We start from the raw sequence: 4,451 nt of genomic DNA on the forward strand, positions 1-4,451 counted from the left end.
ACGAAGTTACTTTCGTTCCTTATAACTCCCATCCCAGAATAACCTGGATTACCCTGACTGCTACCATCAAAATTTAACTTCATAAAACCTTCAGGTGGTGGTACTCACGTGCCCCTTTATCTTTAACGATGAACTACTTGCCACTGCTGCTCAATGCCTCTACAGATCATTGAAAGAAAACTACTGAAATAAATCCAAAGATTTTAGCCACGAGATAGCCCTATATTGGATACAGTCCTTCAAATCTTGCTGGCTTCTCTCCTTCTCTTGGAATATTTTTGCATTCCTTTCTTACCACACAGTCCAAAGCAATGGTGCTCTTGCAACCTTCCACATTATTCTTCCTCTTCATTGGCACCAAGCATAGATAGAAGGGTCAAAAAGCAAGCTTACTTCTGCTGGCCTATCCCACCTGCATCCAAAGATCAAGAAGAGCCAATCTCACAAATATGCTGTAACCATACAGGAAATTAGTAAATGATAACAATCCTCACCATGGGATCTGCAAAGAGTGCACCAATTAGGTGAGATGCAAAGATAGGGCCTTCTCCTTTGTAGATTATCCGAGGTGCTTACTTTCCCATAAAACACTTCCTAACAGAATGCCAAGACCTTAGGGGGAACATGCCTACATGAGACCTCTTTTTTTTTTTTTTTGATCAATAACTGTGAATTGAATTAAGATTATGAAAAATTACAAAGCAAGGGAGCTAAACAATCTTAGCTCCCGAGTACAACCATTGAACACTGTTTGTCCTGTAGCTACAGTAGTTCGAACCAGGAGAAGAGCAGAAGAAGAAGAAGAAGAAGAAGAGAACAGTCGAACATGATAGCCTAAACCCTATCAGTCGACCCTAATATGGATTAGCCTCTAATTATTAGTACAAAGACTAAACTGCCCCCACTTAAGTATGGGACAGGAAGTCTCTATTAAAACTGCCACATAAGCACATAACTTAACATAAATAAAATGACTAATCTACCCTTATTCGGTTAGCTCTTACACTCCCCCCACTTAACCTGGCATTGTTTCATTCCAAAATTCTTCACCACTTCACTAAACTTCCCAAACCAAGCACGAGGCGATTGTTTCAACCCATAAATTGCCTTTTTCAATCTGCACACCTTACCATCCTCCCCCTGAGCAACAAACCCAGGTGGTTGCTCCATATATACCTTCTCCATAAGGTCACCATGAAGGAAGGCATTTTTAATGTCAAGTTGAAACAAGGGCCAATCATACATAACTGCTAGCGAAATTAAGACATGGATAGAGCCAATCTTAGCCATTGGAGAGAAGGTCTCCATATAGTCCACCCCATACAACTGTGAATAACCTTTAGCAACAAGTCTGGCCTTTAGACGCTCCACACTACCATCCGGCGAGTATTTAACAGTATACACCCATTTACAACCCACAACATACTTACCAGGAGGAAGAGTAGTGAGCTCCCATGTTTGAGTATGCTAAAGGGCAGAGAGTTCCTCCTCCACTGCCTGCCACCACCCAGGTGAGCTAAGAGCCTCTTGGACATTCTTAGGTATAGAAATAGAAGGCAATAATGAAACAAATTGGCGATGTGAAGCGGAAAGGCGAGAGACTGAAATAAAATTGGAAATGGGATGGAGGGTACAACTACGTTTACCTTTTCGTAAAGCAATGGGAAGATCAAGTCCTGAAGGTTCTAGGACAGGAGCAACAACAGGATCCGCAGACAAGATAGAAGCTGGAGGAGGAGCCGGTGTCTGTCGACGAGTATAAACGTGTCGGATCGGTGGTCGTTCAGTAGGAATCTACACTGGAGGAGGTGAAGGGTCAACCCCAACTGGAACACTCGGAACGGGATCACTGATTGGAAGAGGAAGAGGAAGCAAAGGTGGAGACACCGATGCTTCAGGTCTCGAGAAGAAGGGGACAGGCTCAAAAAAGGTGACATCAGGACAGACATAGCACTTCCAAGTAATGGGATTGTAACACTTGTACCCTTTTTTAGTTTGAGAGTAGCCAAGAAAGACACTTAATAGAGCGTGCATCCAGCTTGTCTATCCCAGGATTCAGATTGTGAACAAAGCACACACAACCAAAGATGCGGGGTGTTAATGGAAAGGGAGACAAGGTGAGGAACAAAATAGAGAAGGGAGACCGACCATGAAGAATGAAGGAGGGGATCCGATTAATAAGGAAACACACAGTAAGTACAACATCACTCCAAAATCGCTTAGGAACACTCATATGATGAAGAATAGACCGAGCGGTTTCAGGGAGATGACGGTTCTTTCGTTCAGCCACCCCATTTTGTTGAGGAGTGGATGCACATGAAGTTTGATGAATAATGCCATGATGTTCTAAATACTATTGAAAGGAAGTAAGAAAGTATTCACGACTGTTATATGAACGAAGAACTTTGATTGGAACACCAAATTGTGTACGTATTTCAGCATGAAATTTTTGAAAAATGGAAAATAATTCACTCCTTTCTTTCATTAAATAAATCCATGTCATCCTTGAACAATCATCAATAAAAGTGACAAAATACTTGTAACCATTATAAGACTCTATTTTAATCGAACCCCAAACATCTGAATGAACCAAAGCAAAAGGACTCAACATACGACTATCAACTCTAGGACTGAAGGGAACCCGACGATGTTTCCCATACTGACACGACTCACATTGTAAAGACAACAAATGACTCAAAGACGGAACCAGTATCTTGAGTGCCTTGAGAGATGGATGTCCTAGTCGACAATGCCACTGTAGAGGAGTGAGTGAAGTTTGAAGTGCAACTGACGATCCACCACCGTCAAGGTAATACAATTCACCAGCCTCATGCCCCCCACCAATCTTTTTCCCTGTCTTGAGATCCTAAAAAACATAAGGAAGGGAAAAATGTAATAGAACAATTAAGAGTCTTGGTTAATTGACTAATAGACATAAGATTGAATGGAAACTTAGGGACATATAGAACAAATGATAAAGAAAGAGAAGTCGTGTCAACATTACCAACAACACAGATGGGAGAAGAGGAACCATTGGCAAGGGTAACAATTTGAGATGTGGAAGTTTCAGAAAGGGAAGAGAACACACTTGGAGTCCCGGTCATGTGATCAGAGGCTCCAGAGTCAATAATCCAGGGAGAGGGTTTAAATGCTAGACAAGCTATACCTGAGTGGGCAAGGGTGGTTATAGTTTGCTGTGAAGTAGCCTGGAGGAACCTCTCATACTCATCACGCTGTACACTCACCATCTCCTTCCCGGAAACAGATGTAGATGTGGAAGGTGTTAGATCTGCCTGTTGGTTATCATTGACATCAACCCCCACCAGCTACTGCATGATTGGCCCATGTAGAAAGAGGGCCATGGAGATCATAACAGAAATTCACCGAATGTCCGTCCCTGCCACAATGGGTACACTTCCTTGTAGAGTTACTTTTTCCTTTACCACGGCCTCCCCCTGAGTCACGACCACCACCATGGCCAAATACAGAACTGTTGAGAAGAAGAAGAAGAAGAGAGAAGAGGCTGCAGACTTAAGGCCTCAAAAGAACAGCTTCATGCGAGTGAAGCTTTTGTATTTATACTATACTGGCCATACAATACAAAAGGACTACAAAATTACAAAAATACCCCTTATGGGCACTAAACCTGCGTATAGTACGTATAATACACCTGTCAACACTCCCCCTCAAGTTGGAGCATAGATATCAATCATGCCCAACTTGTCACAGAGACCTTGGTGTCTAGAATGATTTAGCTCTTTTGTAAAGATGTCTGCTAGTTGGTCTTCAGAGCTGATGTATGGAGTGCATACTTCGCCTGTGATGATTTTCTCTCTGATAAAGTGCTTGTCAACTTCAACGTGCTTTGTTCTATCATGTAGTACCAGGTTGGCAGCGATACTTATAACTGCCTTGTTGTCACAGAGAAGAGTCATGGGGTTTGTCAACTGGAAAACCCAACTCTCCCAATAGATTCTTTATCCACATACCTTCGGCTACTCCCTGTGCTATTGCACGGTACTCAGCTTCAGCACTGGATCTAGCTACCACGGTTTGCTTCTTACTCCTCCAAGTAACAAGGTTCTCTCCAACAAAGGTGCAGTAACCACTAGTAGACCTTCTGTCACTTTGAGATCCAACCCAATCCGCATTTGTGTAAATTTCAACTCTCAAATGTCCATGTTTCTGGAATAGTAAGCCAGCACCCGGGAACTTCTTGAGATACCGTAGTATTCTCTCCACTGCTTCAAGATGAGTGGACCTAGGTGCATGCATGAACTGGCTGAGGACACCAACATCATATGCTATGTCTGGACGAGTCATAGAGAGGTACAACAATCTTCCTACAAGCCTCTGAAATTTCTTCACATCCTTAAGAGGTTCACCTTGGCTATCACTTAACTTATGGTTGGGGTCAATGGGAGAGTCAGCTGGTTTAACCCCAATCTTTC

This window comes from Nelumbo nucifera, chromosome 3 (genome assembly GCF_055504915.1).
Source record: "Nelumbo nucifera cultivar China Antique chromosome 3, China Antique-T2T, whole genome shotgun sequence".
Taxonomy (NCBI): domain Eukaryota; kingdom Viridiplantae; phylum Streptophyta; class Magnoliopsida; order Proteales; family Nelumbonaceae; genus Nelumbo; species Nelumbo nucifera.